The 25,977-nt window shown below is 38.9% G+C and overlaps 1 non-coding gene across 1 annotated transcript; it reads right to left on the bottom strand.

Moving 5' to 3' along the window:
* Window positions 1–8,251: 8,251 nt before the first annotated feature.
* On the bottom strand, window positions 8,252–8,323 carry Trnad-guc. The gene has a single exon. It is a non-coding gene; the product is annotated as a tRNA-Asp (tRNA).
* Between the last annotated feature and the right edge of the window lie 17,654 nt (window positions 8,324–25,977).

Here is a 25,977-nt window from a genome sequence, read left to right as displayed (position 1 = left end):
GGGGCTTTATGATATATAGACTCGCTTAGCTCGCTGGGGGGGCTCTGCCCCCCCTAGGCCCCCCCGAAAAAGGCCTGCGGCCTGTTATGCTCACTGTGGGAGGTCTTACACTTTTTGTTTGCTACTTGTTACTTAAGGATCGTTTCCTTTTAAGCTGGCTAGCTTAGGTATAAGCAATATTTCCACTCTCACGTAAAACGAGCGCATGGTACGTAGGCTACAATATGCATGTAAATATCTATAAAGAGAAACGTTTTTCTGAGGGGCTAAAAAAGTAAAATAAATTTCTACGAGTTTCTCTAACTTATTCAATTCAAATACAAAAAAACGTTGAGACCACATTCCACTGTAACACGCAATGCATACGTAATATCATAACATAACCACTTAACGAATTACAATGAAAAACACGTTTATTAATTATTTTCCACAAAAATCAACCAAATTCTTGATATACGAATAAGATGTAACAGCTGTTCCCCTTCGTAAGCGAATTACGTTGGGACTGAATATAAATATCTAGAAACAAATGCGCCTTAGCATGAATTGGGGCTAGTATAACGAATTTTATCGAAATATTATTTATCGTGATCGCGAATGATTTCACTTCAGAAATACCTCTATTTAAAGTTTTAATGAATCGGGATACACAAATATCTCAGCTTTAATATCCAACGCAATGCGCAATAAATCTGGTGAGTAACGGATCACTGCCTTTGGTGTACAAGACATTGTGAATGTCAAGATTTCGATAATTTTTACAGTACAACTTAGTCACTCAAGGAAACGTGATTTTCGCAAGACAAAGAATTGAATAAGAAATACCTTTATTTGCCCTTATCTTCCATATTTTATTATTCACTGCCTATTCTCTCCTGCAGCTCACTGATAACATTGTACATTAAAAAGGACATTAACGGAAAAAAGAACGTAAACAAAAATAATAAGTTATCACCATCACAAAAAATGAAAATAAAATCATTTTTACCTACCTATGTTATGTAAGACTTGTTTAAAAGTCTTTCTACCACAATCGTGAATCGCCAACAAGATACGAACTATAGTCAACAGCACGAATCATATATCTAAAATGGCATTTAGTGTACTTGTTAACTTTGAAATTAATAACCACCACACTTTCGATGTAATATACCAAAAACAACAACTAATTTCCTACCTTATATTTCTCCGCTTTTGATTTGAATGCGCTTTGATTTAAACAGATGTTTGTTCTTGCGGAAAGAAGACGCAAAGAAATAGACACTTCAAATGTTACTTTCTTAATTTCATTCCTTATCTTTATCATCCTTTCGTTTTAATTCCTTTATCTTCTTTCCCAATTTAGCTCCTCTTGTTTGCATAAACAAATATGTTGCTACTGTAACACGCAATGCATACGTAATATCATAACATAACCACTTAACGAATTACAATGAAAAACACGTTTATTAATTATTTTCCACAAAACTCAACCAAATTCTTGATATACGAATAAGATGTAACAGCTGTTCCCCTTCGTAAGCGAATTACGTTGGGACTGAATATAAATTGTATTAATATATTGTATTATTCACTGCCTATTCTCTCCTGCAGTTCACGGATAACATTGTACATTAAAAAGGACATTAACGGAAAAAAGAACGTAAACAAAAATAATAAGTTATCACCATCACAAAAAATGAAAATAAAATCATTTTTACCTACCTATATTATGTAAGACTTGTTTAAAAGTCTTTCTACCACAACCGTGAATCGCCAACAAGATACGAACTATAGTCAACAGCACGAATCTTATTTCTAAAATGGCATTTAGTGTACTTGTTAACTTTGAAATTAATAACCACCACACTTTCGATGTAATATACCAAAAACAACAACTAATTTCCTACCTTTGAATTTCCTTTTAATTTTGATTGTTCGTTTGTATGACTGCCGCGCCGCCATTGGAATTTGGTGGCCATTTTTTGAACTAATCCCTATACTCACTTTTAATTGAATAGACGGATAAATAATTGTAAATTTAGTGTTTTCATAATTTTTCCTGGGGTTTCAGACAATTTTAGAGGGGGTCTTCATTAGACTTTTTGCCGTATCTCGTCTCGTTCACCCCAAACATTTGTATAGGTGAGTGAATGAATGAATGAATGAGTGGTCGTTAGGGGATTTTATTATATATAGATGAAAATGCTTGCAGATGCTAGAGAGGAGGAATGGAGAGCTGCGTCAAACTAATCTTAGGATTATTGACCGATGATGATGATGGGACAAATCCCTTTCCCATGACGCAGTTTCGTCGGCCTTGGAAGAGTCAAGAATCATACAAAGAACACAGGAAGGAAACAGTTAAAGAGGCTACGGGGAAAGAACTACACACAAGGGGTACGAAAGGAGGAATAGGGAGGTCAAAGACAGAAGGACATGGGCTAGCAGGAGGGTGGCACTGGGGCCTCTTAATGCGGCAATTACACAAGCGGTTTTTGTGATGTAACATCGTACATAATTTAGTGTGATGTTTCAAAATTCGAAAAATGAAGACAATTTTATCCTCTAAAGTCGATAAAAATCAGCAATAGAGAAGAACGCCTCAAAAATATACTTATTCAAAGAACTGGGTGCCAATCTGGGCATGCAGCTTCGAGCCTGAATTTTAACAATATGTAATACCAACTCTCAAGGTTAGCAATTATTCATCTGACAGCAACAAAGTCAGTCAAATCACACAAGCTATGAAATAAATTATCAGACAGTAAAGTAATATCATGGATTACTACATGAATAGCCAATGCTGTAATTGGGCTGGTACGAGCCGGTACGGCGTACCCCGTAAAAACCGAACTCGTTATAAGCGTTCCGGTTAAACAACCTTTTAAAATCAGTAAAAAAAAATAGCCCTACTGTAATTTGTCCAATGGATTTCAGACATAAAAATCGGAAAATTATTAATTACTTGATCAGAGTTATCTCGTGGCACAACTTGGATTAATGTTAGAGTTGGAGTTCATTCAAGAGGAGAACATTTCGATCGCGGCCGGATGTATATTACATGTTTAGCTGTTGGTAAATTTTTGGGGAGTACCACCTAAATTTTATTCCCAACTACAGCACTATGAATAGCATAGGGTATGGTATGGTATCGTGGTATGGTATTTCGAGGAGTATTTACCAACAGATGAAGTCATTTGCGCCAAGATGGAATGGTATGGAAGGGAGCGTGGAGAGAAACCCAGCGACGGCATTAGCTTACTCTTGACGCAAGGCGCCAAGGGGATACGGCTTAACGTCCCATCCGACGGACGCAGTGTTGCACTTGAACAACCCTTCACAAGGAACTCAAGAAGGGATTGGGCAGCCTCGGAAAAATCTCTGCCACAACCAGGATTCGAACCTGGGCAAGGCAGCATTCTAGCCAACACACCAACCTAATCCCCGTGACTAGCATGCACACGGGAGAAAACACCATCTTTTGACGCAGGTAAGTTGGCCTCTGGGTGCCACGAAGAGGATAGTTAAGAGACAGTAGGGATGGAACTAGGCATCAGGGACGCGGAAGGAGGAGGCTGGAGACGAGAAGACATGGGGAAGCAAGAGGGTGCGGCTGGATCCACTTGACCCCCCGATATCACGAGCGGTTTTGGTAATGTAACTCCGTGCATAATTTATTGCAATGTTTTTAAATGTGAAAATTAAAAGTCGGCAAATATCAGCGACAGTGAAGGACGCTTCAGAAGCATACTTATCCAAAGCACCGGCTGCCAATCTGGAAATGCTTCTATGAGCCGGAATTTTATCGATATTTTATTCCCCCGTTCAAAGTTGTCAATAATTTATCTAACAGCAAAACAATGAGCCAAATAATACAAACCATGACAAATAATTGTCAGAAAGCAGAGGGATCTTGTGGCTTACAACATGAAAAGCATATACACGAGAGAAAACCCCATCTTTGGACGCAGGTAAGTGGGTCTCTGGGTGTCACGAAGAGGATAGTTAAAGGGATGGTAGGAAAGGAACAAGGCACCAGGGATACTGAAGAAGGAGGCTGAGGATGAGAGGACATGCGGAAGCAGGAGGGTGGGGCTGGGCCCACTTGACCCCCCAATTTCACGAGCGGTTTGGCGATTTTCTATTTTCCACCCTCGGACCACCGCTCCTCAAAGCCTGGTCTCCACAGCTCTCTAATACTTCGACCCTCGCTTTATTCATCCACTCCACCTTTACCATCCACCCGAACACTCCCACCCCTACGAACCCAAAGATCTCCACCTCTCTCTCTCCTGGCTCCCCCTGGATTTTGAGCTCACCTCAGAGCCAAGCCATCCCCCGGCTCAGCCCGCCAACACCCACCTTCATGACCCACGGCTGCCTCGAGCCTCGGCGCCCATCTCCAGCCACGACAGAAGGGGAGGAGGCTGCAAGGATCGAGGTTACGGATAGAGAAAAAATGCCTACCGGCTACCAGCCTTTTTGCTTCTAGGCCCCCCTGCCTCATCCTACTGTAAGGGTGAAAACCCCTCATCCACATATCCTGCCTCCCAATAGCGTGTAAGCCCATCTTGCTACGAGGAAATGGCTGACGAAGAGGAGAGCGTCCCGAGGAGGGTTCGGGGAGGGAAGGAGACCTTTAGCAGGGTTCGGAGGATGTGGAAGGAACGGCCCGTGTGAGGCCTTAAAGGGGTCAAAGATGATGATGGCCCCCCAGGAAACGCCTGGGAAGGAGGGAGACATGCGGGAAGAGACGACAACATCGAAGGATCATCGCCTTCGCCTTCGGGAATCAAAACCTTTGCTGGACATGAAAGCTTGCAGTGATCTGAAAAATAAAAACTTTGCTTTCTACAATTTGAATTTTAATCTTCGACTAGTTACAATATCCTGTATCATTTTCGATGACAAGTGGTAAAAAACACATTGGTTCTTGGAAATAAAGGAATAAAACTTTTTAATAGTGAACCTTATTTCCAACATGGAGAGGTTTCACAAAATCAAGCCTGAAGTTATCAGTTATACATTGATTCTTGGTTATACACCAGGTCCAAGAACAAATATTTTTTGTGCCAATAGTCTTTGAAATTGATGCGGTGTAATTAAACTAGTCTACGATTAAAATTTAAGTTGTATAAAGTCAAAGTGTTATTTTTCCTAACTTGAAATGAAATTCTACAAGGTTGAGGACTCAGAAATTAAGTATATCTAGCAGAGATCACTAGTACATTGAAGGCCACATATTTTATAACTGATTAGGGATTTCAGACTCTACAGGTGCAACATGAGGTGACTTCGAAATGCGCAAGCTTAGCTTGGCGTTATACGTTTCATTTCTGTAAACGATCAGTGTAATATCATATTGCATCAGTGTGCTTGTATTATATCTTCCCAACTTGGGGCTATATTGAGCTATGACAGCTATAGAGGAGGGTTCAGCGACGAATGCTATTCAAATGAGTAATTTCGAAATTCACCTTGTGATATTTCATTGCTAAAATTATAATTTGCAACAGAATGATTAGCAATTTTCCACTTTTAATAATTAATTTCATGTCAAAAAGATTTGATACACCGTATCATTCTCAAGTCTGGTCAGAACATAATACAGAGTATCGAAACTCGTCCTCATTAAATGGTTTTATAAAACTGGGAATTTGAAAATCATTATGAAGTTCCTCATGTTTCAGTTCCGCCACATGAACCTTGGTATCTTATGATAAGATAATGAGTTCACCTCGTAAAACCTTCATTATCTTAGCGGATGCGTTCATTATGGAAAAAAACCAAACAAATGGAGAGATATTATTTATTTACTTAATCCCGTGCTTTTATGGCGTATAAGCGAATACAATAGTCCCACTCGGCACTTGTTGCTCTATAATCCTAGCTAAATGAATAACCTGCATTACAAACAGGACTCGACGTACCAGACTTATAATTCCAGAACATCAAGAATTCAGGATCATTCCTATAATTATTCCCCGAGAATATGAAGACTTCTCATGATATTTTCAAGTTTCTACATGAAGTCGATTCTAAGGGAAATATTAACTCGGTTTAGAGGGGATAATTGGTAACTTGATAACTAACTGAAGGCTTTGTATGTTTGAATAGTACGGTCAGGATGCACTAAAGCTTAACGGAGATTATTTGGGTAATTCTTCAATTCAATGCGAAATATCGCATTCACATTAAACAAGCTTTCTCCGAGGCGCATCTTCATTTTATGTCGAGGAATGGAACTTGGGGTTGATAAAATCAGGTCGATTAACGTTCTAGAAAAGTTGCCTCCCAGTTTTCATATGGTTTGATGCATCGCCATATTTTCCATAATTTACTATTGAGACTCCAATTTTTAGGACATGTATCCATCGACACTGATCCTCTGGCGAAAGGATGCAAGTAATAATCAAAACAGTGTATCACTTCATCTGAGCATGTATTTGTGATTATTTAACCCAGCGTTTCCCGAACTTTTTCTTTCCACGACCCATTTTAGCCCATACGTTTTAGCCGCGACCCCTTAAAAATGGTTGTCTAAGTTTAAGTACATAGTTCACCATATTATTTGTATACATCTCGCGACCCCTTTCCTAACGGCCCGCGACCCCGCTGGGGGTCGCGACCCCCAGTTTGGGAACCGCTGAATTTTAACCCAATGGAATCGTCAAGGCCTAAAATAGATTATTAGGATTCGATCACTTTTAAAACTTCAACCGCTGGATATATATGCTCTCCATGAGATATTGTATTACCCAGCATACGCCTCAATAATTTCAGTGAAACAGAGTGCTTATTACTCGTTTTTCCCTTATAAGCAAACCTTTTTGATAGCCGATTATTAAGGCAACGGAAAGAGGATTTCACATACACAGTAATTAAGCAAAATATACAGTATTTTGATGTTTCGAAATTTTAAGTATATTTTGCATGCATTTGAGAGACTGCTAAATTATCATCAACAACATTGTGTAGGGTAAGTTCGCAAAATCCCATGGGCAGAAGAACTAGAACTGTTTCAGCGTGAGTATATATCTCCGGATTCGACAGCGGAAAACCATAGTATTACTTGAGATCGAACAGATTAAAGAGCAATAAGGTGTCAAATCAACGAAATAATTCAAAGTCATAAGAGTTAAATTAAAAACCCTGGAATGAATCAGTTTGAACCCTACTGAGAATAATTAGCCCCAAAACACATATCAGGTGGAATAAGGGTAAATAAAAGTAATCTTTTGGATTACATTATGAACGGATTATAGGATCCCTTGTGAGAGAGTCAGTAGCATTACTGTGCGTGTAAGAAGAGAATAAACATAGTAATTAACAGCAGGATCGTGTTCAGCAGAGAAACGATTCAGATGACTGGTATTTGCGGATGCAAAATTTTGGTGTTCTTATAGCTTCCGTCAACAAATACCACATATTTCCTCTAATCATAATCATATAATATGATAATTATGGATTATTAATGATGCAATCAATATATTAACCAATGAATGCCATTTTGAATTCATAAATCAAAAGCATATATTCATTTACATAATTATGAATGATAATTTGATACCCGTAAAATAAAATTCGCGTATTTACGGCCAATTTGCATTCTTATATTTCATAAATAAATTAAATATATCGGCATCAACTATCTTTTGGATCGTGCAGTTGCCACAAAACATGAGTTTAAAAAGTTGACATCGTAAAAAAAACGGGGCAGTCGTGGGACTGGCCGACAGAAGTGAAAACTGAAATAATTATTATCCATTTATTTTTTATATAGATTTAATATTATTAAAGAACTAATTTTTCCAGTAATACTCATTTTTCGACAAAAATTGAAATTATTTTATTCAGCAAACTGTTTATTAGTAAATATATATTAAAAATACGATGTGTATGAATAGAAGGTAACATCATTTATATATTAAAATATAATATGCTTTTATTTCTTTTATTTAATATGCTTTAAACCTATAATTGTTCACTATGCACATAAAAGAAACTGCCTTATATTGTACTGACCTGTATTTTTATAGCGTGTACACTCTTCTGCGCGTTCATGCACGAGCTCTAATTTTTAATGAACTTATACAATATACACTATAGATTTTTATTTTCAATTTTAATATTTTTAAAACAAAAAGACTTTAACAGTCTATATATTAACAATATATTAACAAAGTTTATTTACTACACCTAGTCAGCCTGCGTAGTTGAAATATCCATTGTAAAATTTTTTAAATTGTGTGAGATTGAGAAAAAAATCCTCCCCGACGGGGAATTGAACCCCGGTCTCCCGCGTGACAAGCGGGGATACTGACCACTATACTACCGAGGATAAGATGTCAAATGGATGAATTTTATGACGGAAATGTAGATCTCGCTGTAGCGATCGCGGTGTCGGGTCGGTCACTCTCACGCGAATTCTATTCCCCATCCCGCAAAAGTGCTTAACGCCGCTAAAGAAGTTTTCACTCCAAAATACAAATGAAAAAACTTAACACGTGAAAAACTCAAAGCGTGCAAACAGCATTCAGAGTGGTACCACCAAGTTAATGGCACTTTTTTAATTAAATACATGAAATTATAGCACAAGATGTGATTTTAGTTTTGAAAAAAAATTGACGGTTCATAGAGATAACAATGAGAGCAAACTGAGCCAGGTCCAGGTAACTGAGTTGCAACTCCACTTCCCACAACAAACGTTGAGGAAACGGGCCTAGGAACGCGGAAGCACGCTGGCCTTCGCCATGTACCTCGATAGAATGGCAACGAGACTAAACACGCCGAGGGCAAAATAGGACCGAGATATGCTCGACACAAGAGGGGGAAGAGCAGACGAGAAAGGGAGAGAAATTACGAAGCGTCAGAAGTTTTTGGGGGGGTTGGGGGTAGGGCGAAATGGGGTGGATGGAGAGATAAAAATTAGACAAGATGGTGAGAGGGTACGAAGAAGAAGAAGAAAGGGGTTTCCCTGTGGAAGAGACGAAGAGCATGTTAATTACTGAAACACTCCATCGGAGCCGGGAAGGGGAGTTGGGTGGGGGGGATGGAGGTTTCTGCAGGGAACACCTCAACCGCCCTCTGTGGAGCAAAGAAGAGGCGAAGGCTTGCCAACTTAACGGAGAGAACGTGGAACTACTTATCGACTTTCATCGATTATTCATTTTTGCCCGTCCTATTTTTGGGCCAGACATCGACCCTTCCATTCCCTCTTCAGCCCCCAGAGCGGCAAAAAGTTTAAACTGGGAGAAAGAGAAACAAAAGGCGAGAGATAGCAAAGCAAAGGAAATTAAGCGAGGTGAACTTTGTCGGGGGAGATGTGAAAAAAAAGAAGAAGAAATATGGATCGGAGGAAGAGAGGAAGAAAAAGGAGCGGGTTTCTCTCAAACAAAAAGCAGCAACACAGCGTACCCTTGCTCCTGCCGCCGACAGCGTCGTATCTCGGGGCCCCAAAAGCCGCTCTGTTTTGATCCTGGGGGTTGATGAAGACACGGGGGACCAGAGATAAGAGCCAGGGGGATACGAGCACCCCCCCAACACGAGTACCCGCCCTCTCCCCGCTCTCGCGGTCGAGCCCACTCGAGCAAAATCACTTCCGCGATGAGGTTCTGACGACGACAACGAGCGCTTCCTTCGAATCTATGAGAAAGGTGAGCCTGAATGAAACGGTATAACCGATATATTTCAGGAAACCGACGGCCGCCGTCGCTGAGAGGGACGAGCAAACAATTGCCTAGCGCTCCCCGAAGACGCCAAAGCAAACGGAAAGTTGGTCGAGCGGGGAAAATCGACACGGAGGAAGGTGTGGAGTGATCAAATTAGCGGAGACGGGTTTAGGCTTCCTTCGCAACAACTTAACGTGACTTAACTTGGGGTATCTTTAGAGCTGAAAACTTGAGGAGAGAGTCAACCGGTTCACACGAAATTGAATCGGTGTAACTCAACTGATAACAGTCAGTAACTTCGAAGAGCGCAAATTATCTTAAAGTTCTGACGAATATTTATCGGGTTTTCAGCCAGGTTAATGCTTTTTTTTGTTGTATGAAAGCATTAACCTGGCTCAAAACCCGAGAAATATTCGTCAGAAGTATTCACCAGGAAAAATTAAAATCGTTTATTATCTTAAAGTTATCTTTTTTTTACAAACCAAGTGTAAAGGGACCAGTGTAACCTTTCCAGTGTTAGTAAAGGAACCAAAGTTTCCTTCCAACCATAAAATATGGAATTCTACAAAGTAAAGGCCTCAACAATTCAGTGCACTTAAAGTTATCCAATAAAAAGGAAGGGATCTTCATAGACAGCAAAGAAAGTTTTCTACACTTTAGTTAACAATCGATAAACAATCGTTGTGATGTGATTGTTGGAACACTTCAGTTGTTGGTCTGGTCATGTCGACACAAGTTACGCGAAGTGTTTTTGTGCGGGTCCTCACTTCGACGGGTGTGGGGGAAAGTTACGGTGGGAGTAAAGGGGTGAGGGGGGAAAAGCACCGTGGTGGTGCCGGTAATGGAGTAGGAGACGCCAAGGAGGCTGGTTACGTTGGAGGCGGAAGTTGGTTTATCGTGGCGAGGCAGGGACGCCAGCCACCAGAGTCATCATTTCGCCTCGTGCTTTGCCCACGAACACCACCGACGGCAGAGCCACCTGTCGGCCACCGCAGAGAGTAACCCGTGAGGTAATCGGCTTTTGATACGAACTTCGCCTCTGCTTCCAATAAACGGAACAGAGCCTGAAAGTAAGGCGAGGATGTGGGAGGGGTGGGGGGTACGGTGGTTGGTAGGGTTTAAAAGAGTGACTGTATAAGCGGGTCTCGATAGGGAAACGCTTTGAGGGAGCGAGGTGTAAGGAGGCGGGCTCGGAGAGGAGTAAAAAAAAAGATGGTGGTTTGGTCGAGGAAATGAATGAGGAATAATAAAGACCGCGGGATGAAGGCGGAGGGAGGGGTAATGAGTGCGAGGACTTGGTGCGATAGGGTGGACAGAATTGAGTCTCTCGTACCCACGAGATAAAAACCAGACAATGGGGAAGACTATGGAGAAAGGGATGACGATAAGAGCCTTTAGAAGCGGTCGGAAAACACAACAACGTGCCACCGAATTCTCGGACGAAGCTGGTTTTTAAATGATTGGCCGGGATGGAGTTTCCGGAAATAAAAATAAAGTTGACGTGGACTAGAAACAGAGATTTGATTCAGCACGTGAAAAAAATTTAGATCAAATCGTTCGTCCTCCGGGGAATGACGGATGCTACGGGAGGCAAAAAAATATGAAATGGGGTTTATAAACGCATTTTGGGCTTCAATTTTCACCGCAGACCGCCGCCAAAATAAAAACTACCAAATGACGCAAAAGCCGTTTTCATTATGCCCGGGATGGCAGTGCGAAATGAATCCGCTTGGGTGCGCAAACGCTAAGCTGTTTTAATTTCAATCCCCGCTTATATCCAAATATGAGAAGGAACGAAAAGAATACTAATAGAATAAACCTAATATACCTGACCATCCAATTCCCGGTCTAACTTCATTAAAATCAACTATGATGCCGATGGAGAAAAAAGCGTGCATAAGAGGCAATTATTTTATACTGAAGTAAATATTTGATGAACAATTTTGAAAAATTTTGCACCCGGGTAAATCCACGTCAATTCAACACAGAAAAGTGGCATTTTCAACCCGACCATGTCAGATTTCTTTCAAATTTGGTGTATTCAATGGTACTGGTAAGTGATGGAAAAATACCAATTTGTAGAGGTCAATGATGATTTTGACAAAAGTTACAGGTCCGCAAATGTTGTGAATTTGTCGAAATTTCAGTGTGTCTCTCTAAAGATAAATGACTATAATTCCGGTTCTATTCAAGGTAGAAAAATAAAACTTATGGTTTTGGAAAGGTAATATATAGGGCTTTACAATGATATACAACACGGGCTATTTATAATAATTTTAATATTCAAGGTCATTGATGTTGACCTTTGACCTTGAATATCTCGAAACACCCCCCCTTCAATTTTTTTTATAAAAATATATGTTAATGCTCATACATTTTTCTACACGCATACAAAATATCAAGATGGCACACTTAGGGCGTCATGCCCAAAAAAATATTTGTCTACAGAACTACACAAGCAAAATGCAAGAAGTACCACTTAAATATGAAATGCCCATTGTTGAACGGTATAGGTCATGGCTATATCATTACAGTGTTACATTAAACAATGTGATGGGTAGCTTCAATGAAAATATAATAAAACTTGGTTTCACCTCACCTCATAAGTTTCCAATTAAATTGTTGATGTTCGCCAGGTCTGATCCAGGGAGACTGTATGTCCTTCCAGTTTGTTTCAAAGGATCGAGCCTTGTGAGAATGTCATATCTTTTGATGATATGACTGTCTGGTTTGGTAGGGAACACAAACGATGGAGATGGTCCATGTGGGTGCAAGAATCGGGTTTGTACTTTATCTGTGTCTTGGGAAGTGTGTTCGACATATGCAACCCACCAGTGATTATTGTATAAACAAGCAACGAATCCATGTATGTCTGTAAACAGCATTTCTCTCACCACAGCTGTCACTGACTCTTCTCTACACTCTGATGAGATGGAATATGCCTTTTTCTTCACTATACCTTTTTTAATAGGTATGACACAATGAAGTTTATGGGTACCAGGAATCGTCCTAGTATTTTCGAAACGGTGCTTTAGCTTGGCCATGTCTTCATCGTGATGGGTAGTCGGTGTATAATTAAAGGTACATGAAGGGATATTTAATTTGCTCCACTGAAACAACTCTCGTGCTGTCAATATGTGGTTATCAAAAGGTCTCTTGAGGCTTGCAAGTGTGGCTAGTCTTTTTACGGTCCCTGCAACCCCATCACAAGGTCCTTTGCCATGAGCTGTAGTAAAAAAATGCCATTCTGCAGTGACATCAAAGTCTTCCTGATGGTAGCTCAGATTAATGAAATTCTTTCTATTTTTATATTGGGCAGCACATCCATTGGAAAAATAATAAATGTTCTTTGGAGTTGAAAAGTGGCATTTCAGGAAATTGATGAAATTGCGCTGGAAACAATACACACACACGGTATCATGGTGAAGGCAGTCAGATATTTCTACGTATGACACATGTTGTATTTTATTAGATGTAACGTCTCGATAGTAAGCCACGAATGGATGAATTGTGGCCTGTGAGTTATTCCAGTGAAATCCTTGAACTTCATCTTGAATGATGAAGGAGTATTTCTCTGCAAAATCACAAACCACAAGATATTCATTCACTTTGAGTTCTTCTTTTGTAGTTTTAAAGAATTGTGACTGCTGCTGTGTTATGAATGAGTGTGGTATTAGCTGCTTTAAACTGGATGAAAATGCCTCTAGGAAATCATCCGTTGATTTTGTTTAAGTCTCTAAAACTGCCCTGCCAGTGGTTAACCAACACTTGTACGAAACTTCATCTATGCCATTTCTACGGAAGAGTTCAAAGAGATAATCATTTAGTTTTTCTACACATGGACAATAGGGGCATGCACCTAAGAAGCATGCTGGAAGAGCGGGATTGCATGTAACAAATGTTAAACAATGCTTGTATGATGGTAACGTATGTTCTTCGTGCTTGGTTAGCTCCTTTAATTTACATCCTTCAAACATCAACTTAAAATTTTGGTGGGAGACGCAAACACAAACAGAATGGTTTCCACTAGCACCCGCAAGAACACAGTGCTTCGGCCGCAATTCACAAAATTTGGAGATTCCAATTTTTAAATCTGGATATGTTTCCTTTAAATATCTGTACATTTCCTTGAGATTGTGCAACACTAGCTGCTTCTGTTTATGCAGTCTAACCCAATTTTCTTTCACCGACACAGTGTCCTTTTTTCCTGGCATCATACGGCTCATGTTATAATCACAGTAAAAGTCACGTACACATCGAACTGTTTTCTCACATAATGTCTTACCTGACTTTGGATTTGGTGTTACTAAAATACCATATTCTGCCACTAATTGTTTGGCTCTCCGTACAATGTAATCTGAGGCAGAAAATTCTTTCATGGTTTTCCTAACACTCCACCTCTTCGGAAGCACAGTCAGAATCTGTACCTTGTCACATACACTGTCTGGACTATGAAACTTATCTTTGAGCTGGGCTATGATTTCACTTTCTGCATGTTCTACACTCTCTTTTTCAGGTTGCTCCAAAACTGAGGCTACCTTTTTCAATTTTTCTTTTGGGTAATTTTTCTCATTTTGGAGTCTCTTTTTCTTCACAGGAGATGCACCTAAACACTGAAGGCTACTATTTAAATAATCCAGGGCAATAGCAGGTGCTATTTCATCTTCACTTACATCTTATTTGGAAGTCCCTGGCATAGCAGAGGCTACTTCAGCATGTTCCGATAACTTCTGTGATAATTTTTTCGGCATTTACTGCAAATTTCCCCACCTATCAATACATTAGGTGATTCATTTGCCATCCAATCCTGAACATCTCTCAAATTTTTCTTTACTCTTGCATGGCCTTCTTCTTTAAATGGATTGCAACAGTACATTTTTGACTTGAAAGCCATTTTTCACAAACTAATGTTTCACATAAAAGAAATAGTGCTAAAATCACTTATGCACTTCACTGTAGTTCCGACTGAAGTCACATCCTGGGACAAGCAACAGATAATTAGCTTAAATGACTGTCTGATTCTCACACATACACTTCACTGTAGTTCCTACTGAAGTGACATCCATGGGACAAGCAACAGATAAGTACCTTAAATGACTGTATGATTCTCACTCTAAATTAAACCCTCTGAATCTAATCAGATTAGTCTCTCACAGTTTGATTCAATAATGAAAATATGTAATTAGGTTAACTGCAAATTAGTCTTAATTGGATTAACCACTCAAGCGTGACTATAAATGCCCGTAGTTCCTCTCTAAGCATGCGCAACGCACTGTATGCGTCCTCTACATGCCATGCCTAAAGCGTGGGCGATAGACCAAAGGCGTCCGAATCTTTCATTAAGAATTCCTCTCTCTTACACTTCCATTTGTGTACTTTTAGTAAGTGTATATGAGATATATCTGCCTGCTTTCATTCTGTGCCTCTTCATTGCCTTCGTTTGCGTGCTCGTATTTTTTAATGATATTTTTTCCAGCTGATGCTAGGATGCTTCCTTTAGGAACAGCGTCTGGGGGACACTCATAGAAGATATTCTTCCACTCACGCTCCGATTTATGTGTTTTCTTAGCGATTGTGTGCTCTGCATGGGGCGCTGATTGCTTTCCTCTGTGGTTCATTATCATATGCTTTTCTTTCTCTTTCATCCTGGCAATAATAGTGAAGGCATTGACCTGAATCTTGCAGCAGTGGAGGGGGCCCGAAAAAATTACCATTTTATCTAGTGTAAATTGGATACCGAAAGGGGGATTAGCCCCCCCTAGCTCCTCTTTGGAACCACCCCTGGATTTTGCCAATTTTAACTGTATTTTCATTAAAACTACCCATCACATTGTTTAATGTAACACTGTAATGATATAGCCATGACCTATACCGTTCAACAATGGGCATTTCATATTTAAGTGGTACTTCTTGCATTTTGCTTGTGTAGTTCTGTAGACAAATATTTTTTTGGGCATGACGCCCTAAGTGTGCCATCTTGATATTTTGTATGCGTGTAGAAAAATGTATGAGCATTAACATATATTTTTATAAAAAAAATTGAAGGGGGGGTGTTTCGAGATATTCAAGGTCAAAGGTCAACATCAATGACCTTGAATATTAAAATTATTATAAATAGCCCGTGTTGTATATCATTGTAAAGCCCTATATATTACCTTTCCAAAACCATAAGTTTTATTTTTCTACCTTGAATAGAACCGGAATTATAGTCATTTATCTTTAGAGAGACACACTGAAATTTTGACAAATTCACAACATTTGCGGACCTGTAACTTTTGTCAAAATCATCATTGACCTCTACAAATTGGTATTTTTCCATCACTTACCAGTACCATTGAATACACCAAATTTGAAAGAAATCTGAGGTGGTCGGGTTGAGTGGTGTGTTGAATTCACATGGAATGACCCACCCAGAACACTTGCTTTAGGCTAGTAAAAATTGGTAATATCGCGACTAACAAGGTTTGAGTTTGCTATTTTTTTCTATTCTGGGTCATGTGAGCAATTGCGGTTCGCATTAGCTATAATGCCAATTATGACATTAATTTCTAAAGTAAATAAATTTTAAAGAAACGTATCAAAATATTCAGAAAGACGAAATGGACGGTACTAGTAAGAAAAAATAACTTGTTAGTAGCAGCGTTTCATTAAAAAATGTCTTTAAAAGTTGAGTTAAATTAGCTGAATTTTTTACTCGTTAGACAGCAACCATCTGTTTATGAACAAAAAATCCACCTTTTTGTACTTTACGTAACACGTCAAACTTTTGTACTTTGGCACAATAAATTTACTTGCCTCTTTCCTCGTGAAACTAGAAAGGAGAAGAGAAGCTGTTGGACCGTTTCTTAGAAGGCAATTTTTCACTGCTTTTAAGAACGGGATAAGTGCTTCCTGATTAGCAAGATAAGTGGAGAGATTACACAGAATATTAAATGGAGGAGGAGAAAGAGATTTAGGCCGGGGAAAGAAGGATAGCTTTGGTGGCTAGAGAGGAATAGCGAGGGTTAGGTCAATAGGATGATAAGTATATGGCCGTGGAAAGGTATAAACGAAAGAATTTCGGTAAAAATGAGGAGAGAAGTAATACTTGAGCGTAAGAAAGTATCACATGAGAGCGGAATAGGGGAAGATGAGTTCAGGGTACTTTAGACGGGAAGTTTGAAAGTGTGAAAAATGGCGGAGCCGTACTCAACCAAACAGAATTTTCGCGTCGCGAGAAGAAAGTAGGGATACATTAGAGGCAGGGTAAGGGTGTATAAGGGTTTAGGGTTTGCATTAAAGACGCGTGGAAGCAAAACAAGAGGGTAGAGGAGTTAAGATAGAGTAAATGTGGTGGGAAGAGTCGCAAGAGAAGCCTTTGGAAAGGGGAAAGTTTTCTTTTTCTTCGCAGGGAAGAAGAGCAGAGAACAGTTTGTACGTGGGAGGGTAAATTGATTCCATGCATTGTTCATCGGGCTGTAGCGGAGCGATAAGAGTTCTCCTTCTTTAGCGCCGCTAATGCCTAGGAAGGCCGGGGAAGGAGACGGGATGGAGGCAGTGGTGGGGGGTAAAAAGGGTTTGTAAATGGGAATTTCAGGTTGGAAGGTGGAAACTGTAAGATCGAGTATAGAGACGGCAAGAGGGCGGGGTGATGCGGGCGCTTGAGGACTAGAACGAGAAAAAGACACGTTTTTCGGAAAATAAGGTGAGTAAAGCCTAAGCATATCGCTCACCCGTATATGCCTGAGGAGGCTGGAATGAGGAAGAGGATGTTCACCGCGAGAATGGAATATTTACGTGAAAATATATATCGCACGAGAAGAGCTTTCCTGGATAGGTGGGATAGATGGTGCGGTGGAGTAAATCAGGTACTGCGTTTCGTCAAACTCCGCGCCCGAAGGTTTCGTTCGACTCGTAACGTGGGAATGAGAGATGAAGAGATATGTGGAGCCAGAAGGAATTTCCGGAGATTGTTTTTGCGCCCAAATCAGTCAAGTATAGCCTCAAACGTCGAGGTAAAGGATAAACTCATTATCGGCGGAAAGAAGACGAGGGAGATGGGGTGGGTGAAGATTTTTACACCCACGTGAATTCAAAACCCTGATAAACACGACTCCGTCTGGTGTTTTGGCCGTGAACGTATATGACAAGTTAAGGGGGGAAAATATTCATTTTGTGCCGCCAAATAATCTCAGAGGAAGAGAATTTCGAGAGAATTTGAAGTTTCATTCCACCAAATATGATGTTTTGATACCATTATAGGCACTCATTTGCTGTAAACGTGAAATTTTAGTGAAGACGATAGCAATAGTGTAATTAAATGCAGCATTATATTTGTTTGTGTAATATTTCTAACCCTGCCGCGTGAACGGCGGTGAAATATACAAGAATTGCCATGAGAAAAAATTCCCCTGGACCCGGAATCGAACCACGGACCTTTGGCTTTCCGGTGAAATATTGGCGAGGAAATCCAATGGTCCGTGGTTCGATTCCCGGTCCAGGGGAATTTTCTCATGGCAATTCTTGTATAGTATATTTGTTTCCGAAATCATTGTTCAACTGGTGGTATTCTTAAGGGGCTAAAGGTATCTGCCAAAAATGGGCCACTCATTAACAATATCCTCATTATTATTTATCACCGTTTGCTAATTTTCTGTCAACAGCAGGAGTTCCATGCTAGACGATTAAATACCACATCCAGGATTTTGGAAAATTACAGAATACCTAACTCACGGTTATACAAGTACAGTCTCACCGAACAGCTCAGTAATTTTAACGCAAATTATAAGAGAAAAAATTAATCAACATGAATTATTTATCAATTTCCGTTGGTGATGCAGCGTCTGAGGTGAGATTTTCAATGAATGAGAATGAGTGTGGTTTTCCTGCGCTTGGAATCAGAAGCCGCGATGAACAAAATCGCATGTGATTTATGGAACCTAAATTCAGATGTAGATGCAATCTCAGAGATAAAGCCTAAATAGATATCTCAGAGATAACAGCATAAATATGGTGAAAATAAATTAATTTATATAAAGGGTCCAAACTTGATTTTTTTGTTTTGGGTAGCCTATGGTTTAAGTGAGGTTTACCTACAACACATTTTTTTTGCTTTTACAGAGGAGGAACATTTTCTAATCTCACAATGCTGACAGATCTGAATTTTTCCACCCTCCTTAATCTCTTCCATTAATCTAGTCCTCTCCCTTCCACATCTATTTTTAACTAGCAAAGGGATCTTCATTGAACAAGGAGCTAATGGTAGGATTTCTGCACAAAATTGGAATGAAAAGGCAGGATAAAAATGGGATATGGAGAGCATCGCTACAAGGGACAGACTCATAGGCGTGGAGGAAGGATAGGTCACAGGCCTTCAATACTTGGTAATGGAAGAGAAAAGAGAAGGAGAAATGGACGGTGAGTAAACGACGAAGTTACGGATAATGTGGGAGATTGGGTAGAGATAGGAAGAATGAAGAGGCCAGATTGCACTTGGAACGGGCACTACAGTGAGAGGGATGCTGAAATCTATGATTGCTACTATTTAAGTATGCTACCGATTAAGGTAGGTTTCCATGGAGAACTTAAGATACATTCTAGGAGCCTCCTTTCCCTGCAAGCACTTCCCTCTTCAATTCACTATAAGGCTTACTCCGTTTCATTATATCTAAAAAATCCTTCCTCTCCCTCGATTACGAACATTCTACGATCCTACACCGTCTTCAACACCCCCTACCCGCTATTTAATCCCTCCATCCATACTTTCTGTCTCCTCCGTATCTCATCTAAAAGAAATCTATGATAGGAGGAAAAAGTATAGGTAAGCGAGAGAAGAATCAAATAAATATTGATAGTTCTTACACCACATGCAAGAAAATTATAATCCAAATGGAGTATGGGGACAGGTATGGTAAATTGAAAAATTATATATCGTTTTCCATGTAAAACTTAATTAGCCATTTTAAAAATGTTCATGAATAAAACAATGTTCTTTGCATTACTAATACGCAGCTTAACACTGTAACAGGCAGTTTCAAGATTCCAAATTGAACTTACCGAATTGAATTTCAACACCAGTTTTTCACCATTAATTTCAAACTTGTAATTGCTTGATTTGAAATTAAAATTCGAAAGATGAAGTGTACGTAATGAAACCGCATGCTAGGAGCTCCTGTTCTACAATTCGTCTCGCCTTATGGATGTCGAGTTTCACATTCTGGATACGGTGATCACCCATGACTCAAATACACCATAATTCCCGTTAAAGCCAAGTAGACATCTCTAAAATTGATCGCTGATTGTTTAAAGGATCTATTCAAGCTCTGTTGTGGAGGTAATTTCGTGTGCAGCGCTTAGACTTTTCGGATAAATTTTAAACCACCCCAACGCTCGCCAGAGGTGATTATTTAACGTTCGGCCCCCTATTGTTCGCCATTTGAATAATGTATGGCCGCTGTTCAAGTGCTTTATTTATGAGAATTATTTATGAACAGTATTTTGAGGTTCCGTGCCTGCTCGCATTTTGGGCGACCAGCGCCATTGCATAAGCATGGAGAAACACGGAAACTCCGCGGCACACGCCTTCTTCAACGTGGGAAATTAAAACTCCGTGGTAGGAATAATTCATTCAAAAGGACATCAACGCGAACACATGAGTCAATATTTGCTCCAAGAAAGCATTTTTTTGAACAGTTCTCATCAATTATTAACTCTGTTCCAACTTTTCACCCAGTTTTCTCTGAGAGAATATATTTTTTTCCGCAAAAAAAATCTCGAGCGTGTAAAATTATGAAACAAAAGTGATCCAAAGAACTGAATTGAATCAAGCGTATAAACCATTACTTAATGTGATAAAACGATAGAGTTAATTAATCAATGGTATCATAAATTCTTCACGCTCGATTTAAAATTTTTTAATTTAAAAATAAATAGACGCACATTAATGTTAAAAGTTAAATAATGAATCTGTGTGTACCCTAAACGGTATTGAGCTTTGAAGAGAATGATTTCATATGACGAATAAATGAATGAATATGCCCTTATCCAGATTATAGACGGAAAAATTGCGTACATCTACTATACCTATGTGTTACTTTACAATTTTGATTAGGCTATTTTTCATTAGTTACAAAATTTCCGGAATAGACTGTCTAAATATACTACCTTAATATTAAAAACTATAAATTAGGTCGTAAAAATGAATGGCATCAAGCCATATTCGGTATAGAAAATTCGTAAATTAAAAAAAATAATAAAACCATTTTTTAGTACATCTTGTACTGAGATATAATTAACACGTAGTCATACCAAACATCCAGCTGAAAAGGAGAGATACTGTGTTGTGACAAATAAAAATACCTATTCTGCATTAGATGAACCTCAGTTTAAGTCATTGTACATTACGCTTTTCAATATTTCACCAAATACAGCACCCTCACGCAAATAACAAATAAAATCCTGATCCATTATCTCCATCGATCAGCTCTATCGAGACACCTAGAAAAGGATTATTACTTCTCGTGAATGATATTAATTACAAAATGTACCAATCACTCTTGGGGACACTTTATTTCACGAGCCTGTTTGTAAGAATCATGTTTTGATATATTAATTAGATTAATGGTTGCTTAAAAGTGAAATTTCACTATATTAGCATACTTTTTTGGAGTATATACTATATTAGTTTATTATATCCGATATTTATTATACTATATACTATCTCCGATGTATCTGTGAATCTTTCCCTCACGGTATTTTTTATATTAACCGAGTATAATCCGACAATAATACATTGCTGTACATACTATATGCCTAGATTTTCGTGAGAGGCGTTCATTAACTCCATTCCTTCCCGCACAAATAATAATAGGGTAAGAGAGCTATAAGTTCCACGCGACCGATACCCCATTCCGGATCCTAGACGTAGGAACTTGTCCCTTTTAACTAAGAGGAAGAGAACGTTAATTATGAGAAATAATCACTGCTACAGGGATTACAACCAAATTCCTTACTAAGCAAGCCCAAGCGAAAGTCACAATGGATAACCACCTCGCATTTGGGTTTCCAAAAAGAGGATCCACCGCTGGCAATGTTTGAGTTTGTCCATCAACCCTTTCATTTGCTTCACTCTTCACGTTTCTCTGTCTCCAGTCACCCGGGAGGCTCTAATTCCCCACATCCCCGCAAAATCCCATTCGTTCCCGCTTTCAAAGCTCTTTTGTCTCCTCCTCACTCTTTCAACACACTTTTCACACTCTGGCACCGACGTTGAACACTTTTATTCCTCCAGAATATCTTCCTGCTCCCTCCTTTCCTCATCTGCTCGCCCTAATCTACATTCTACCAAAACCCTGTCATTCTACCCGAACACGTAACGCCTGGCCAAGCGTGAGGAAGTGAAAGGAACACAGCTAAAACTCCAAGCACACATGCAGCTATCTGTTTCCTCTATTCAAGTTTTTTTAACTGTTTAAAGTGATACAGCGTGGAAATCAATAAGATTGTAAATGAAATCTGGAGGCGTGCCAAAAAGGCAACACATTGGATCTCTGGCCAAAGACAAAGTAATTAGATATCTAACCTTTAAAATATTTTTTAACATTGGTTTCATTAAAAAGGGAAGATATCTACAACAAAAGTGAGGATAAAACTTAACATATTTAATAAGTAATTTCTAAAACCATGAATAAGCATTTCTCACCCGGGTATAGAGTTCCACTTGAGAGCAAAGATTTCATCAATAACTCATCAGTCACCCTACCGAGTAATATCCATGTATCAAGATTGGATCCAGCTTTCTTCCCCGAAGGGGAAGTTTTAAATGGAGATAATTCCTATAGTTTGGAAATTAATACACCAATAAAATTTTCAACTAATCAACAACAAAAAAACCTTTTAGAAGTAATTTATCGAGATATCAATCATGCGGTATACATTAATTAGGATTATTACATCATTTATTTCATTCAATTACTTCATTTGATTAACAGTTCATAGAATTAATAATTTATTTAGCGTTATTACTTTCATTACAGCTCCAAGCTGGTCGAAAGGGAAATTTCAGCACTCCCATTCCCCCAGTTTGAAATTCCAGTTCTTCTTTTCCCCATCGTTCCATCCCTCGCTCCTTCCATTCGCAAAACAAACCCTCAACAATTCGTAAAGTGAAACTCCGGCCCAAACCAGCAACCCTATCGCCACTCTCCCTCCGGCTCCCAATCCCATTCTCTCTTGCGGCCCACCCTTCGCCACTAGCTCCACTCTCCTCCCGCGGAGCCCTCCAGAAGCCGCGGACGATCCATCCGCGCACCCTCCCTTCCCCATTCGCTAAATCCTCTCCCGTGCACTCTCATTCGCTTCCGTCGACAGCTGACACGAAGGTCGGACCTCACCCCTGTTCCCCATATCTCAGGCACTGGAAACTCGAACCGTACGATTTTTTCAAAAGATATTCTCCGATAGTATGAGCAATGGACTTCTAATCTTCCTTTTCCCGACGTACAGTTTGAAAGAAAAATTCTCGCGTGTCCCATCGGATGCAGTTATGGGTTATTGGTTGCATTGTTTTGAAGGCTGAGCATACCATCGTCTTGAGGGGTAGAATGTGGAGCCAAATTCTGGTCGGTGTTTTATTTATTTATTTATGTCCTTGAATGCTCTGATTGGTTCTTTCTCGGTTTTTGTTTTTGTATATAGTATATCTTTATATCAGAATTTATATCAGTATTTTGTATATCAGAATTTATAATAAAAGCGGGTAGTTCTGTTGCAATGAATAAATTCCGAGTACGCATTGCCTGTATCAGCTTAATTTAGATGGGCATCCATGTGCCTTGATTACATTAAAAAAATATATTTTACCCAGAGGATTCCTATATTCCTTCAATAAAAAGTCCTGTCCAAAGCCCTGCCATCGAAAGTGGGATTCCAAATAGTCAAATATAATATGTATTGTCTTAATAATTCTGTAATTATATGTATTGGCTTAATAATTCTAGTGATAGCAATAATGGAAGAATTAATATAGTAATAGTTGTATATAGTAATTAATTACGAAAATCCACGTATTGCTTAGTTGGAAGCCTTTGTCTCTATTTATGTTATAGAACCAATCAGGGCACTCAAGGATATGTATAAGTAAAGAAAAGTAAAGAAAATATAAATACCGACCGGAATTTGGTTCCGCAGTCTACCCCTCAAGATGATGGCAGACTCAGCCTTCAAAGCTCAAGGACCAATCAGCCAAAAATACACCCGATGGGAAACCCGAGATTTATTCCTTTAAACTATGCCCCGGAAATACTCAAATTCTACATGTATGCTTCTTTTTCAGGTCGCAATTCCAAATGGTTCTTGCGACTATTAGGTGATCATTATTTAAGCACCTGATGATAACGGAAGTCCTTGAAAATTTTTCAATTGTGTTCGTTTATGACTTTTTTTATGCTTCAAGGGAATAAAGATAATTACATCGCAACAAATTATGCCAATTTGAATCTATAGGCCATCGTACCGAAAACGCCAAATTTTGTTTTCATGGATGCAAAGTAAGACACTCTTAGAGTTATCTCAGAAGAAATAATAATATTCGGTCACTTTACTTGGTCGTCAATAGCATATGCTATGGCTGATAAAATATTGCAAATACATACCGGCATACAAAAACTCGAGTTAAACCAAGGAACAATCATGCAAGTGTTTAATGTTTAATTCTCCATTTTATTTGGGTGACTTTCACATACACGATTTTAAAAGCTTATTTAAATTGTTTGAAGAAATACAAATGTGCTATTAGGCGATATGGAAAGCCAATTTTTCCATATTTATTAACTATATCAGTAAATATTAAACTTCTACACGATGCCAAATGAGATTGAATAGGAGTAATTCGAGAGTGAATTACTCTCTTAGCACAGCTCATTGTAATGTACCGAATGATGGACGTAGTTTCTGATTTAGACGGTTACTACCCCAGTAACAAAAAAGTCTCATCCACTACTCTCGTTCCTTAACAGATGTTAGCTTCCCAGCAATTTTTACTAGATAACCCCGCCTATAGTTCAAAAGAAACTTTTGTGGCGCAATTCACGCTTCATACTCGCAATTAAATCCATTTCTGGCAAAAAGAAAGTTCAACATGAACCTTTATATCAAAAATTCCCTCATTCATCTCGCTTAGATAACTCTCCATATTCTTTAAACGCTGTTAAAATTCTATTTTAAAGTTCAACCAGCCGACATTTACCCACAACATTAAAGCCGCCGATTTTTTAGCCCACAATAAATATTAAATTCTATGAAATTAGTCGTTCCATGAAACGATTCAATCTGTTCTTACGGCGTATTTGTCTCCTTAGTCATTCCTTTCCTTGATATTTCGAAGTTCGTTACTAATAAGCCTTTATTAGTAAATTTTGAGTCATAGAGTTACATAATTTTTAAATATTATTACAAAACACAAATATTACGTAAATATGGAATGCAAAACATTTTTCTGTACAGAAAATCCATATTTATACTTTAATACTACTGAATACATAACTCACATCAACATAGGCCTCGTTCTACTGGTATTATACACTGAAAGTAGACTCACCTGTAAATAAAGAAAATACAGATAAAAATCATCTACAGGATGAAGTTGTGCACATCAAACAGGTTTTGAAACAGGTTTCCATCCATACCTTCTATCACCTTCGTATCTTATTTAGGACCAGGTTCTCCTCACCCAGCACGGTAAAAATGAAAAGGTTAGCAGAAGGCAGATTGGATTGGGAGAGATACGTCATGCCAATCCTCAGATTGCTGACAAATGATGATGAATAGTGGGGTCTATGGATGACGAAGTAGCTAAATAGGATCGCCCAAACCATAAAACAGTAGCGTTATCTACTATATTAATTTTTCACTGCTGCATGAGATACGGTGGAGAAGAAGGTATGGATGGGTCTAGTACTTAGCGGGCAAGGGATGTTGAAAACAATGTTGGAGGGTAAAATGCTCGATAAACGAGAAGAGGATTTTTAGATTGAATAAAAGGGGGTCTTAATTGAAGGTCTTATTGAGAATTGAAGATGAAAGTACATGAAGGATGGGGGGGCTATTAGAATACTTCTTAAGTATTCCATTGAATTCTATCTTAATCGATAGGATACTTAAATAGTAATACCTCTGAATACTGAGCCGAACGTAGTGCCGTTAGACTCAAATATTTAGACTCTATAGACCCAACGCTGAGAGGTGAGATAAGAAAAATGTATGCTCTGATGAAGACAGTAAAAAAAAATCAGTTAAGTAAGCATTCGGATTCTATCCATATATATCAGTAGCTGGAACGAAAATTGAT

This window comes from Ischnura elegans, chromosome 1, assembly GCF_921293095.1.
Source record: "Ischnura elegans chromosome 1, ioIscEleg1.1, whole genome shotgun sequence".
Taxonomy (NCBI): domain Eukaryota; kingdom Metazoa; phylum Arthropoda; class Insecta; order Odonata; family Coenagrionidae; genus Ischnura; species Ischnura elegans.
Note: the sequence above shows the minus strand (reverse complement) of the source record. Positions and strands in the feature narration are given on the sequence as shown.